General features: G+C 44.2%; 1 protein-coding gene across 13 annotated transcripts in view; it reads left to right on the top strand.

Annotated features, from left to right (window-relative positions):
* EP400 (E1A binding protein p400) overlaps positions 1–15,350 on the top strand; it is a 112,010-nt gene that overhangs the window by 253 nt on the left and 96,407 nt on the right. The window lies entirely within an intron of this gene.

Below are 15,350 nucleotides of genomic sequence, written 5' to 3'. Positions count from 1 at the left end.
TGCGGGGACCGCGGGTCGTGACGGGGGCCGCCGGCGGCCGGGGGCGCTGCGGGTTCCCTGTCTGCCTCACAGGGTTCCTCCTTGTGAGCGGGGCACCTCGCGTTGTTTTTTCTGCGCGGGGTTAAAGTTAGGTCCGGTGCTTTCTTTTCACCTGGTTTTCCGGGTTCGATGCTCGACTCCTTCCTTCCACAGGATGGGGATCGCACCACTTTGCTTCTTCGCGCGAGGTGCTCCGCGCAGGGATAAGCAAAGGTGCAGAGGGAAAGTGACTTGTCAGACCCGTCGTCCAGGAACCCCTGCGCCGCTCCCTCCAGCTCCTCTCCGCCGCCCACTAGCATCCCTTAAGTGGCGAAGCCTGTTCGCCCCCGGGCCTTTGCGTTGCGCGCCCGCCCAGCCCGGAACTTACCTTCCTGCAGAGGTCTGCAACCCGCCTCTCTGCTCAGACGTCAGCTTATCAGTTAGAGAAAAATAATAGAGCGGGATGCTAGTAGTCTTTAACCCGGGCGTTATAGATACGTTTTTTTCTCTTCGTTTATTTGTGTTTTCTGATGGATTGGATTTTTATTTTTTACGTGATATATACCATGAAATAGTTTCTGTGACTTTTTTAGTGAAACCAATGAAATAGAAATAGGCTTTCTGAATGATTGGAAAAAAAGTAAAAATAAATCTTAAAACTAAATCATTCAACCACCCAAAGATAAGCATAATTAACAGTTTCTTTGTGGCCTCTTGTCCTTTTCATTTATTTTTTTTATTGTACAATGTAATTTCATGTGCTTTTAAAAACATGTAGTTAGCATGATCAGGTGCCATTAAATCTACAACAGTTGCTGTTAGTAGAGCAATATCTGTAAGCCATTAGCCATTTAATCTCTCGTATTGGATCCACCCCTTCTTGCCTTTTCCAGCCCGTGGCTCTAATATTCTTGTTTTGCCTTCAGTTTATCTTCTCTCCAGAGTATTTCCATCAGTATGCAAACTCTCCAGCTACCGTTACCTTTTCTGGATCTTCAGATCTTCTTGTTTAGTTGTTAAGTCTTGTCTGACTCTTTTGCAATCCCCTGGACTGTAGCCCACCAGGCTCCTCTGTGGGATTTCCCAGGCAAGAATAATGGACTGGGTTGTCATTTCCTTCTCTAGGGGATCTTCTCAACACAGGAATTGAACCCTCATCCCTTGTATTGGCAGGCGTATTCTTTACCACTGAGCTACCAGGGAAACCCTTTCTTGGTCTTCGCTTCCTTTTATATCAGAATTAGGAAGAATCCTGAACTCCTGTCTCCTCTTCTCTCATTTCTCTTCTCTGAACATGGTTCAGGCTAAGCTTTTGGTCCCACCTCTCCTCTGAAACAGCTCCTCCTGGGGTTGGGGACCACTATATTGCCAAGTCCCCCTGTTGGTAGCCTTTGGTTAGGCCTCCCATGGCTTTCTTGAATCACTATCCCTTGGTGACCCTGGGACAAAACTCAGTTGGTTGTCCTTTTATCTTGAAGGCTGCTGTCCCTAGCCTCCTTGCTGGTTCCTTCTCATCTCCTTGATGCTGCTACTGCTACTGCTAAGTCGCTTCAGTCGTGTCCAACTCTGTGCGACCCCAGAGACAGCAGCCCACCAGGCTCCCCTGTCCCTGGGATTCTCCAGGCAAGAACACTGGAATGGGTTGCCATTTCCTTCTCCAATACATGAAAGTGAAAAGTGAAAGTAAAGTTGCTCAGTCGTGTCTGACTGCTAGCGAGCCCATGGACTGCAGCCTACCAGGCTCCTCCGTCCATGGGATTTGTCAGGCAAGAGTACTGGAGTGGGTTGCCATTGCCTTCTCCATCTCATCTCCTTAACTGCTACAAATTGTGCTGCCTGGGAGTGGTCCTCCCACCTCCTCTCTGGTCTGTACCCTGGGGTGATCTCATCCCGGGTCATGGCTAGGCCACTTGTCAATACTCCCAGAATGTGTAGCTCTTAGCTGGATCTTCCTGTTCCAAACAGCCACTTTTACTGGTGTGTAATCTACTGATACCTTGTTGCATCTCAGTCAGAGGTAACTCCCTTCTTCCTATTGCTCAGGACAGAGCTCCTTGTGTGGTGTGTGCATTTCTTCCAGGTACCAAATTTGATTGGTCGGCACTCAAACCTGGCGCTTCTCACTGCCTTCTTGGGTGCAGCTGTCATTTAAGCCCCCTACACCATCTTGCCTGGGTTATTCCAGTGACCTCCCTGCTCTCTACTCACCTGAGCTGAGCTGCTCTGCAGTTGACTCTTAATACAGATCTGGGTGATGCACCGCTTAGCTCAGCGCCCTCCGTGGTTTGTCATCTCCCTCAGAAAAGAAAAGCCAGAGTCCCTAAGGCAGTTTATGAAGCCCCTTGTGGCTAGGTTCCTGCTGCCCCTGTGACTTCATGTCCTCGCACTCCACTGGTTGTCACCTGGCTCCAGCTACACCCAGCTCCATGCCTGGGCCCACATCGGCTCTGCCTGAAACATCAGGTTCCTGCGTGCCACAGGTCTCCTTCTTACTCAGTTCTCTTTTCAGAAGTTCCCTCCTCAGAGAAGCTGCTGGGTGACCCAGGGCCTTGTCCTCTCGCCCACACGCTCCTATCCCTTACCCTGACTTTGCCGTTGCACGGATGGTCTGGCACTTACAGTTTTGTTCATTGCCTCGCTGCCCCCTCCCCTCACCCCCAGCCTCAGGGCAGGAACTACGCTTTGTTCACTCTCCTACACACAGTGCTTCAGATACTGTCTGATGGAGTATATGCTTAATAAATGTTGCGTAAGTAAATTAATGAACAAATTCTTCCCTAAAGCAGATTAATTTGGTAGGGACCTAGCCTGCAGGGTATTAAAAGTTATAGGGGTTGCTGAGGAATAGACTTCACCTGCTGTAAGTTAGAGGAGAGAAGTTGGCTTTTCTAGTAGAGAGAAGCTTATGCAGGAGGTGAGGTTTGATGTAGATGTTGGGTTTCGTAGGTAGAAATGAAAACAATTGGATATGACTCCTCCAGTGGAAGATGAGAGCTCTTGAGGCCCTTGAAGGAAGGATTCAGCTGCCGGATTTCGCATTCAAGGGCCATGCGTGAAGCTGGATGTCCCACACTGGCAGTGTGGTGCCCTTCAGAGGGACAAGATCTTCATCCATCTTCTGTTTTGAGTTCTCTTGTTGGCATTCTCTCTGCACAGCAGGCCCCACCCCCTCCAACAGATCTGCACATACCCCTGCACCCCCACGCCAGGTCCCATGTTCCCATTGTGGTGGCAGTGAGTGCCTGGTGCATCTGCCCCCTTCCTCCAGGAGGGCGAGCAGCTGAGGGTGGCTGTGACCTGCACATCTTCCTCTGGAGCCTGACTCTGCTCCTCAGCCCCCTGTAGAGGGACCAAGTACCTGTTGCCTTTAGTAGTCAAGACCCTGACCCTTAAGAGTTTTCTTCTGGGTAGAGCATCCTTTGGGCTTGTCATCTCAGGCCCGCCAGCGCTGTGATTTCTGCTTTATTTCTAATCAACAGAAATTTTTATCTTGTTTTGGTGCATTATCATATTATAGAAATAAATTCTAAAAGTCATTTAGGTTCTGAGTGAAAGGGAAGGTCTTTGGACATTCTCACTTTGTTATTTTACTTAGCTGCCTTTTTTTTTTAAATGTATATGTGATAGTATTCACTTTTTTGGTATAAAATTCAGAGAATTTTGACAGATGTCTAATTTCCGCAATAGTTAAGAGTACAAAGTAGTTCCTTCCCTCCCAGAAATTCCCTTGTGCTGCCTCTCTGTAGTCAGCTCCTCCCTGAGTGCTCAGTAGCCTCTGACCCCTAAGTGTGTGTTTCTGTTTTTTCCAGGATGTCAGTTAAAGGAGCTTACAGTGTGGGGCCTTTTGAGTCTGGCTTCTTCCACTGAGCATAATGCATTTGCGATTCATCCAGGTTGCTGCATATACCAAGAATGTGTCTCTTTTTGTGGAGGTGTGGTCTGCAGTGTGGATGGACTACAGTTTATCTGTTCACTCGTTGAAGGGCTTTGAGTTGTTGCCAGACTTTTAATACAAGTAATGAATGAACAAGGCACTGTGTTATAGTCAGACAGTAGAGAAGTACCCCGAGCATGCTAAAGTTCCTCTTTGCTCTTTCTTCTCATTCTTGACTTTCCCAAACTAACTGATTTGGTATCCACTTCTTTTGTTTTTAATTTTTTAAAAAATTTACTCATTTTTGGCTGTGCTGGGCCTTCGTTGCTGTGCAGGCTGTTCTGCAGCTGTGGTGAGCGGGGCCACTCTAGTTCCGGCACTCGGGCGTCTCGTTGTGGAGCGTCCACACTGTTGTGGAGCTCGCGCTCTAGGGTGTGTGGGCTTGGTTGTGGCGCCCAGGCTCAATAGTTGTGGTGCACCGTCTTCATGCTTCCTTGCATGTGGGATCTTGCCGGATCAGGGACTGAACCTGTGTCTCCTGCATTGGCAGGCAGATTATTTACCATTGAGCCATCAGGGAAGTCCAGTTTGGGTTTATTTTTAAATTAAAAAAAATTTTTTTAAACATTGGCAGCTTGCAGGATCTTAGTTCCCTGACCAGGAATTGAACCTTGGCCTTCTGCAGTGAAAGCACCTAATCCTAACCAGTGGGTCATCAGAGAATTCCTCACTATCCGTTTATTATATTTTTTAAGGGTTTATTTATTTTTGACTGTGCTGGGTTTTCACTGCTGCTGGCTTTTGCTAGTTGTGACAAACGGAGGCCACTCTCTAGTTGCTGTGGACAGGCTTCTCACTGTAGTGGCTTCTCTTGTTGTGGTGCTTGGGCTGAGTTGCCCGGCATGTGGGATCTTCCCAGACCAGGGATGGAACCTGTGTCCCCTGCACTGGCAAGTGGATTCATAACCACTGAACCACAGAGAAGACCCTCCATTTCTTTTAAAAGTGTATTATTGTAAACAGCATAGGAAAAGTGAGAAGTCGCTCAGCTGTGTCCTACTCTTTGACACCCCATGGACTGTAGCCCGCCGGACTCCTCTGTCAATGGAATTCTCCAGGAAAGAAAACTGGAGTGGGTAGCTGTTCCCTTCTCCAGGGGATCTTCTTAACCCAGGGATTGAACCCACCTCTCTCATATTGCAGGCAGATTCTTTACCATCTGAGCCACCAGGAAAGCCCAAGAATCCTGGAGTGGGTAGCCTATCCTTTCTCCAGAGGATCTTCCTAACTCAGGAATTGAACCTGGGTGTCCTGCATTCCAGGCAAATTCTTTACTAGCTGAGCTTTCAGGGAAGCCCTTTTTAAAAATAAACTGAGGCATGTCACTCATGGTAGGAATACCATGTGTTTGTATATGCTGTTGCTTCAGTTATGTCTGACTCCTTGAGACCCCATGGACTGTAGCCCTTGAGGCTTCTCTGTCTATGGGATTCTCCAGGCAAGAATACTTGAGTGAATTGTCATACCCTTCCTCCAGGAGATCTTCCCAACCTGGGGATCGAACCCAACCAAGTCTCCTGCCTCTCCTGCATTGCAGGCAGGTTCTTTACCCACTGAGCCACCTGGGAAGCTCAAGCAGCATATAGTCGAGTCTTATTTTCTTAATCCGGATTGAGACTGTAGGATTTTAATTGGATATTTGGTCTATTTACTTTTTAAACGCTTTGGAGTAACTTTAGATGTACAGAAAAGTCGCAAAAATATGTTTCTTTCTATGCATTAGAACCTATGTTCTCTGTGAAGGTGATATTTCCCCCAAGGGGGTCAGAATGGCTCTTGGGAGGAGGGTGAAAAAAAATTAGATGTGACAGTGTTTTGTGGTCTCCTGAAGGGTCATAGTTCTTCACAGAGGTACAGTATGGCTGTGGTTTAAAACTTCATGGGTGGTGATTCGGAGAGAGGCCTAAATAGACTTCTTAGGGGGACAATAGGGGGCAAAAAGACTGAGAAATAGCAGCAGAATAATAAATTGGGCTTTTGTGGCTTTATTGCCTAGATTTTGAGGAAGCACTTCTTCAGTTTGTCTTGAATGTTCCTCTCAAACTGAGATAGAGCCTACCTACTGTAGTCCAGGGGCTCTGGCCCATCGGATTAAGGACCTGCACCACTGCCATGATTTTGATCAGAAGGCATAGGTGGCATCAAGTCTGGGCTTCCCTGTTTCCACTGCAGCCCCTCTAGAGGTCAGTTCTCTGTATTAGCATATGTAATGCATCCTAGACAGTTTTGTTTTATTTTTTTTTAGAATACAACGAATTGCTTTTACTTCGATATGCGTCCACATCTCAGGATTTAGTCATCCTAGACGGTTTTAAAAATTCAGTTCAGTCGCTAAGTCATGTCCGACTCTTTGCGACCCCATGATTCACAGCACGCCAGGCCTCCCTGTCCATCACCAACTCCCGGAGTTCACTCAGACTCACGTCCATCGAGTCAGTGATGCCATCCAGCCGTCTCATCCTCTGTTGTCCCCTTTTGCTCCTGCCCCCAATCCCTCCCAGCATCAGAGTCTTTTCCAATGAGTCAAGTCTTTGCATGAGGTGGCCAAAGTACTGGAGTTTCAGCTTTAGCATCATTCCTTCCAAAGAACACCCAGGACTGATCTCCTTCAGAATGGACTGGTTGGATCTCCTTGCAGTCCAAGGGACTCTCAAGAGTCTTCTCCAACACCACAGTTCAAAAGCATCAATTCTTCAGCGCTCAGCCTTCTTCACAGTCCAACTCTCACATCCATACATGACCACAGGAAAAACCATAGCCTTGACTAGATGGACCTTTGTTGGCAAAGAAATGTCTCTGCTTTTCAATATGCTATCTAGGTTGGTCATAACTTTTCTTCCAAGGAGTAAGCGTCTTTCAATTTCATGGCTACAGTCACTATCAGCAGTGATTTTGGAGCCCAAAAAATAAAGTCTGACACTGTTTCCACTCTTTCCCCATCTATTTCCTGTGAAGTGATGGGACCAGATGCCATGATCTTCATTTTCTGATTGTTGAGCTTTAAGCCAACCTTTTCACTCTCTTCTTTCACTTTCATCAAGAGGCTTTTTAGTTCCTCTTCGCTTTCTCCCATAAGGGTGGTGTCATCTGCATATCTGAGGTTATTGATATTTCTCCCGGCAATCTTGATTCCAGCTTGTGTTTCTTCCAGCCCAGCGTTTCTCATGATATACTCTGCATAGAAGTTAAATAAGCAGGGTGACAATATACAGCCTTGATGTACTCCTTTTCCTATTTGGAAACAGTCTGTTGTTCCATGTCCAGTTCTAACTGTTGCTTGCTGTCCTGCATATAGGTTTCTCAAGAGGCAGGTCAGGTGGTCTGGTATTCCCATCTCTTTCAGAATTTTCCACAGTTTATTGTGATCCATCCAGTCAAAGGCTTTGGCATAGTCAGTAAAGCAGAAATAGATGTTTTTCTGGAACTCTCTTGCTTTTTCCATGATCCAGCGGATGTTGGCAATTTGATCTCTGGTTCCTCTGCCTTTTCTAAAACCAGCTTGAACATCTGGAAGTTCATGGTTCACGTATTGCTGAAGCCTGGCTTGGAGAATTTTGAGCATTACTTTACTAGTGTGTGAGATGAGTGCAATTGTGCGGTAGTTTGAGCATTCTTTGGCATTGACTTTGTTTGGGATTGGAATGAAAACTGACCTTTTCCAGTCCTGTGGCCGCTGCTGAGTTTTCCAAATTTGCTGGCATATTGAGTGCAGCACTTTCACAGCATCATCTTTCAGGATTTGAGATAGCTCAACTGAAATTCCATCACCTCCACTAGCTTTGTTCGTAGTGATGCTATCTAAGGCCCACTTGACTTCACATTCCAAGATGTCTGGCTCTAGGTGAGTGATCATACCATCGTGATTATCTTGGTCACGAAGATCTTTTTTTGTACAGTTTTTCTGTGTATTCTTGCCACCTCTTCTTAATATCTTCTGCTTCTGTTAAGTCCATACCATTTCTGTCCTTTATCGAGCCCATCTTTGCATGAAATGTTTCCTTGGTATCTCTAATTTTCTTGAAGAGATCTCTAGTCTTTCCCATTCTGTTGTTTTCCTCTATTTCTTTGCATTGATCGCTGAGGAAGGCTTTCTTATCTCCTATTGCTGTTCTGTGGAACTCTGCATTCAGATGCTTATATCTTTCCTTTTCTCCTTTGCTTTTCGCTTCTCTTCTTTTCACAGTTATTTGTAAGGCCTCCTCAGACAGCCATTTTACTTTTTTTCATTTCTTTTCCATGGGGATGGTCTTGATCCATGTCTCCTGTACAGTGTCACAAACCTCTGTCCATAGTTCATCAAGCACTCTATCTATCAGATCTAGTCCCTTAGATCTATTTCTCACTTCCACTGTATAATCATAAGGGATTTGATTTAGGTCATACCTGAATGGTCTAGTGTTTTTCCCTACTTTCTTCAATTTAAGTCTGAAATTTGCAATAAGGTGCTCATGATGTGAGCTGCAGTCAGCTCCTGGTCTTGTTTTTTTTTGCTGACTGTATAGAGCTTCTCCATCTTTGGCTGCAAAGAATATAATCAATCTGATTTCAGTGTTGACCATCTGGTGATGTCCATGTGTAGAGTCTTCTTTTGTGTTGTTAAAAATTAGTTTAGTCCATTTTATCTTTTGGAACTTGCATATTTCAAGGTTTAATATGGAACCTTCATAACCTGCTCTAAGGTGGAAGAATGAAGTTTTGTTAGCAAATAGGACTTTTGTTACAGCCCTTTATTTATTAAGTGACATGTGACATTGCTATCTTAATAGATGCTAACATTCTACTATGAAAAATTTCAAAGATATATCAGGATTGAAAGAATTTTATAGTAAATGCCTGTATGCCCACCACTCGATTTTCTATTATTAACATTTTACTGACCTGGTTTATCACACATCCATTCACCCATCATCTTTTAAAAATTTGGGGGAGCAATTCAAGGTGAGTGAAAGCATTGTTTTTAACATGTTTAAGCCCTTTTTACTCCATCTGGCAGATGTAGTTGGTCCATTTTGGGGGTATCTATCAAGTTGCTTAGGCCAGCACTAAGACAGCTTGTAAGAAGCCCTTGAGTACCGGTTACCAGGGAGTAGAGGGCAGAGAACGTTCTCTTTGGAGGGAAGTTCTGGAAAATGGCAGTGCTTTCCCAGGGAAAGAGGGAGATTTCATGTGGCTAGACATGGGAGGAAGGTTCTTGTGTAGCTGCCACAGTTCTGCTGATCAGGGTCAGTCTCTGTCCCTGCCTGGGCGCCCCTTAGACTGCTTTCTCACAGGAGTGAGATGTCGTGGTGGTCGCTTGGGCCTCAGGCCCCCCGGCTGATGCTGTGCGCATTTCTGCCATGCAGAGACCTGTTCTGTGTGGGGACATGGCTCCCACGGTGCTGAGCTGTGAACTTCACCTTGGCCTTTCTTAACCCACCTATGCCCATTACCACACCTGCCAGTCTGAATTCTTCTTGGTTTTCAGGACTGTGAGTGTGTGTGCGTGAGTAGCTCTGTTTGAGGAGAGCCCCAGGTAGAAAAGAGAAGCTTTACTTAGGCTTCTTGGATTTATTTGTAGTCCCATCACTGACTTGACTTTGAAATACAAATAGTGTTAAATGAGCACATGACTGTATTTTCAAAGATGAGAACCACTGTCCTAAAATTTCCTAACCTTTCTCTCCATCTTCCATCACCACCCCAGGAGAAGCTGTACACGCTGCTGCTTGTCCCACAGAGCTCTCTGCTTCCACTTTCCCTCCATTCTGCCAGGATGTTATTGCTTTTAGGCCATTTCAGGAGATGGAATTAGGAAATGTGTTTTAAGGAAAGACCCATGAGTTGATGCTGACTCCTAATTCTTATTCAGTGTCGTGGAGTTGATTAGTGTTCCTTCCTGGTTCCCTTGGTGATTGCTGTGCTGTGCTGAGTCGTGTCCAGCTCTTTTGCAACCCAGTAGACTGTAGTCTGCCAGGCTTCTCTGTCCATGGGATTTCCCAGGCAAGAGTACTGGAGTGGGGTGCCATTTCCTACTCCAGGGGATTTCTCCAATGCATCAAACCTGAGTTTCTTGCTTTGGCAGGAGGATTCTTTACCACTGAACCATCAAGGGAGCCTCTGTTGGCGATTATGTTGTCCTTCTCAGAGTTTCTGTTTATATTCAGTTTTAGGGAGTTCTTCATTCTTATTGATTTAATTTTACTTTTTGAACATGTAGCACTTTAAACCTGATTGTAAAAGTCAAAATGATACAGATGATATACTCAGAAGCGCCCCTTCCTTCACTGTCCTGTGAGTCGGCTTGCACTCACCCCCCTTCATTTCTGGCTTATTCTTCCTAAATTTCTTCCTTTTTTTTTTTGCAAAAGTAGCAGATGTTTACAGGGCATCATTGCTTTTGAGACTGTTAGTGGACATAACTAGGAAATATATTTTTTAAGGAAAAAATATGTATACATACGTACTTATGGCAGAAAGTGAAGAGGAGCTAAAGAGCCTCTTGATGAAAGTGCAAGAGGAGAGTGAAAAGTTTGGCTTAAAGCTCAACAATCAGAAAATGAAGATCATGGCATCTGGTCCCATCACTTCATGGGAAATAGTTGGGGAAACAGTGGAAACAGTGTCAGACTTTATTTTTTGGGGCTCCAAAATCACTGCAGATAGTGATTTCAGCCATGAAATTAAAAGTCACTTACTCCTTGGAAGGAAAGTTACGACCAATGTAGATAACATTAAAAAACAGAGACATTGCTTTGCCAACAAAGGTCCATCTAGTCAAGGCTATGGTTTTTCCAGTGGTGATGTATGGATGTGAGAGTTGGACTGTGAAGAAAGCTGAGCGCTGAAGAATTGATGCTTTTGAACTGTGGTGTTGGAGAAGACTCTTGAGAGTCCCTTGGACTGCAAGGAGATCCAGCCAGTCCATTCTGAAGGCGATTAGCCCTGGGTGTTCTTTGGAAGGAATGATGCTAAAGCTGAAACTCCAGTACTTTGACCACCTCATGCGAAGAGTTGACTCATTGGAAAAGACTCTGATGCTGGGAGGGATTGGGGGCAGGAGGAGAAGGGGACAACAGAGGATGAGATGGCTGGTTGGCATCACCGACTTGATGGACATGAGTTTGAGTGAACTCTGGGAGTTGGTGATGGACAGGGAGGCCTGGCGTGCTGCGATTCATGGGGTCGCGAAGAGTCGGAAACGACTGAGCGACTAAGCTGAACGTGCTTGCTAAGTTGCTTTAGTGTTTTCTGACTCTGCGACCCTGTGGACTGAAGCTTACCAGGCTCTCTGTCCATGGCATTCTCCAGGCAAGAATACTGGAGTGGGTTGCCATGCCCTCCTCCAGAGGATCTTCCCTACCCAGGGATCAAACCCACATCTCTTTCTCTTTTAAAAAAAAAAAAGGTTTTTCTAGTCTTTATTGAATTTGTTACAATATTGCTTCTGTTTGTTTGTTTGTTTTTTTTAATGTTTTTTGGTTTTTTTTTACCATACATATGGGATCTTAGCTCCCTGACCAGAATCAAGCCTGCTACCCTGCATTAAGGTGAAGTCTTAGCCCCTGGACCGCCCAAGAAGTCCTGAACCCTCATCTCTTAAGTCTCCTGCATTGTCAGGAGGGTTCTTTACCCCTAGCACCACCTGGAAATATGTGTGTATCAGCTTATTTTTATTGGAGTGTAATTGACTTACAACAGTATATTAGTTTCGGGTGTCCAACATAACGGTTTGACATTTGTATACATTACACAGTGATCACTATAGTAAGTCTAGTTACCGTCTGTCACCATATAAAGTTACAAATTTTTTTCTTATAATGAGAACTTTCAAGATTTACTGTCTTAGCAACTTTCGAGTATGCAGTGCAATATTGTTGACTGTAGTTATCACACTCTATTATCTCGTGGCTTATTTATACTGGGAACTTGCGCCTTTTGATCCCCTCAACCCGTTTCACCTGCCAGCCAACCCTCACTGCAGCCACCAGTCTGTTCTCTGTACCTGTGAGTTTTGCTTAGCTTTCCCATGCAAGTGAAATCATACAGTATTCATCTTTCTTTGTCTGACTTATTTCACTTAGCATAGTACCCTCAAGTTCCCTCCTCAAGTCATTGGAAATGGCAGGATTTTATTCTTTTTTATGGCTGAGTAATATTCCACCACATCCATCTCTCTCCACCTCACATTTCTTTATCCATTGATCTGTTAATGGACACTTAAGTTGCTTCCATATCTTGGCTGTGGTAAATAATGCTGCATATGAACACTTCCTGGTGGCTCAGACGGTAAAGTGTCTGTCTACAATGCCAGAGACCTGGGTTTGATCCCTGGGTTGGGAAGATTCCCTGGAGAAGGAACTGGCAACCTACTCCAGTACCCTTGCCTTGAAAATCTCATGGACGGAGCAGCTTGGTGCAGGCTACTGTCCATGGGGTCGTAAAGAGTCGGGCACGACTGAGCGACTTCACTTTCACTATGAACATAGGAGTGTTCATATCTTTTCAAATTCAAATCTTTTCATATCTTTTCACATTAATTTTTTTTTTTTCCTTCAGATAAAGTGGAATCACTGGTAGTGGAATTGTCGTACACTGATGATATAGTTGCTAAGTCGTATCTGACTCTTGCGACCCCATGGACTATAGCCTGCCTGTCCATGGGATTTTCCAGGCAAGACTACTGGAGTGGGTTGCCTTGCCTTCTCCATGTCATATGGTAGTTCTGTTTTTTATTTTTTTGAGGAACCTCCATATTCTTTTCCGTAGTGGCTGCACTACTTCATTCCACCGGCAGTGCATGAAGGTTCCCTTTTCTCCAGATCTTTAGCAAAACTTGTCATTTGTCTTTTTTGATAATAGCCATTCTAACAGGTGTGAGGTGATACCTTGTGGTGTTGATTTGTATTTCCCTAATGATTAGCGATGTTGAGCATCTGTTCGTGTATCTGTTGGCCATCTATTTCTTCTTTGGAAAAATGTCTCTTTAGATCCTCTGTCCGTTTTCGCTTCGATTGTTTGCTATTGAGCTGTAGGAGTTCTTCATATATTTTGGGTATTAACCCCTTATTAAATATTTGATTTGTAAGTATCTTCTCCCATTTAGTAGATTGCTTTTTATTTTTTTGATGGTTTTCTTTGCTATGCAGAACTTTTAAGTTGATATCTCCCATTTGTTTATTTTTACTTTTGTTGCCATTGCCTTTGGAGTCAGATCCAAAAACAAAAGTCTCCAAGAGAGAATCAAGAAGCTTCAGTTCAGTTCAGTTCAGTTCAGTCGCTCAGTCGTGTTCGACTCTTTGCGACCCCATGAATCGCAGCACGCCAGGCCTCCCTGTCCATCACCAACTCTCAGAGTTCACTCAGACTCACGTCCATCGAGTCAGTGATGCCATCCAGCCATCTCATTCTCTGTTGTCCCCTTCTCCTCCTGCTCCCAATCCCTCCCAGCATCAGACTCTTTTCCAATGAGTCAGCTCTTTGCATGAGGTGGCCAAAGTACTGGAGTTTCACTTTTAGCATCATTTCTTCCAAAGAACACCCAGGGCTGATCTCCTTCAGAATGGACTGGCTGGATCTCCTTGCAGTCCAAGGGACTCTCAAGAGTCTTCTCCAACACCACAGTTCAAAAGCATCAATTCTTCGGCGCTCAGCCTTCTTCACAGTCCAACTCTCACATCCATACGTGACCACTGGAAAAACCATAGCCTTGACTAGATGGACCTTTGTTGGCAAAGTAATGTCTCTGCTTTTGAATATACTATCTAGGTTGGTCATAACTTTCCTTCCAAGGAGGAAGCATCTTTTAATTTCATGGCTGCAGGCACCATCTGCAGTGATTTTGGAGCCCAAAAATATAAGGTCTGCCACTGTTTCCACTGTTTCCCATCTATTTCCCGTGAAGTGTTGGGACCGGATGCCATGATCTTCGTTTTCTGAATGTTGAGTTTAACTACTGGTATTTTCTTCTAGGAATTTTATGATCTTTGTTCAAACTTTCAAGCCATTAATTGGAGTTACTCTTTGCATGTGGTGTAAGATAGTGGTCCATTTTATTCTGTTGCATATGGCTCTCCCTTTTTCCCAACACCATTTATTTTCAAGACTTTTTTCCCATTGTTTGTTCTTGCCTCCTTTGTCATGAATTAATTGATCATAAAAGTGTGGGTTTATTTCTAGACTGTTTCTTGTGTTCCGTTGATCTGTGGGTTGGTTTTTATGCCAATACCATATTGTGATTACTAAAACTTTGTAATATAGTTTGGAATGAGGGAGCTTGATGCCTCTAGCATTGTTCTTCTTTTTCAAGATTACTTTGACTATTTGTGATGGATACTTTGGCTATCCATCGTTTGTATGGTTCCATATTAATTTTTGTGGAATTTTTATTTTTATCCCAAAAATGCCTTTGGAATTTTGATAGGGATTGCAGTTAATCTGTAGGTTGCTTTAGGTAGTATGGACATTTTAACAATATTAATCCTTCTAATCTGTGAGCACAGATTAGCTTTCCATTTATTTGTGTCATCTTCAGTTTCTTTCACTGGTGTCGTATAGTCCTTAGTGTACAAGACTTTGACCTGCTTGGTCAGAAAATTCCTAAATATCTTTATTCTTTTTGTTGCAATTGTAAATGAGATTTTTCCCCTTAATATCTCTGGTAATTCTTACTGTATGAAAAAAGTCTAAGATTTTTGCATATTGATTTTGTATCTTGCAACTTTACTGAATTCATTTAATTCTAAGTTTTTTTGGTGGAGCCTTGAGGATTTTCTATATCATATGGTGTCATCTGAAGATAGTGACAGTTTTACTGCTTCCCTTTTTTAAAGAATAAATTTTATTTACTCTTGGCTGTGCTGAGTCTTTGTTGCCTTGCTTGGGCTTTCTCTGGTTGCAGTGAGCAGGGCTACTTTTCATTGCATGGGCTTCTCATTGCAGTGGTTTTCTTGTTGCAGAACACAGGCTCTGGGTGCACAGGCTTCAGCAGTTGTGGTTTACCAGCCCTAGAGTGCAGGCTCAGAAGCTGTGGCACACGGGCTTAGCTGCTCTGCGGCATGTGGAATCTTCCTGGACCAGGGATTGAACCCGTGTCCCTACCTGGGCAGGCAGATTCTTATCCACTGTGCCACCAGGGAAGTCCCTGCTTCCTTTTTGATTTGGATGCCTCTTATTCCCTTTCCCTGTCTGATTGCTCTGGCTGGGGCTTCCAAAAGTATGTTTAATCCAGGTGGCAAAAGTGGGCATCCTTATCTTGTTCCTTATATGAGAGGAAATGCTTTCAGCTTTTCACTGTTGAAGATGGTATAGCTGTGAGCTTGTCATATGGAGCCTTTATTATGTTGACATATGTTCCCTGTATACCCACTTTGTGGAAAGAGTTTGTATTCTAAATGGATGTTGAATTTTTGTCAGATGCTTT

The sequence above is a fragment of the Ovis aries genome, chromosome 17 (genome assembly GCF_016772045.2).
Source record: "Ovis aries strain OAR_USU_Benz2616 breed Rambouillet chromosome 17, ARS-UI_Ramb_v3.0, whole genome shotgun sequence".
Taxonomy (NCBI): Eukaryota; Metazoa; Chordata; class Mammalia; order Artiodactyla; family Bovidae; genus Ovis; species Ovis aries.
This window is presented reverse-complemented; position numbering and strand designations above follow the sequence as displayed.